Raw genomic sequence first — 375 nt, forward strand, 5'->3', positions numbered from 1 at the left:
ATAAGTGTAACATATTGAGGTGTCCCTTTTAATCTGGGACATACACATATAAATCATGGCCAAAACTAAGAAAACAAAACTTGGTTTGTCATTTATTTATTGATTAATTTGATTTCAAGTTTGTTGTTTGTAAAAAGGACTATTCACATAATACAAAGTTTCATAAGTTATGGTGTTTTTCAATACATTTTGTAGAAAAAGTGTAAAATTGGTGAAAACCTGCAATCACAGCCAATAGAGAAAGGATAACAGCATCAAATCTTCCATTGAGTAATGTGGCCAAACGAGCTGACCTGGGTACAGAGTGGGAGGAGACAGAGGAGCATCAGAATGGGCTGAGCCTCACCTGCTGTATAACTGTATCTTCAGCAGAGG

This window comes from Pseudochaenichthys georgianus, chromosome 11 (assembly GCF_902827115.2).
Source record: "Pseudochaenichthys georgianus chromosome 11, fPseGeo1.2, whole genome shotgun sequence".
Lineage (NCBI taxonomy): Eukaryota > Metazoa > Chordata > Actinopteri > Perciformes > Channichthyidae > Pseudochaenichthys > Pseudochaenichthys georgianus.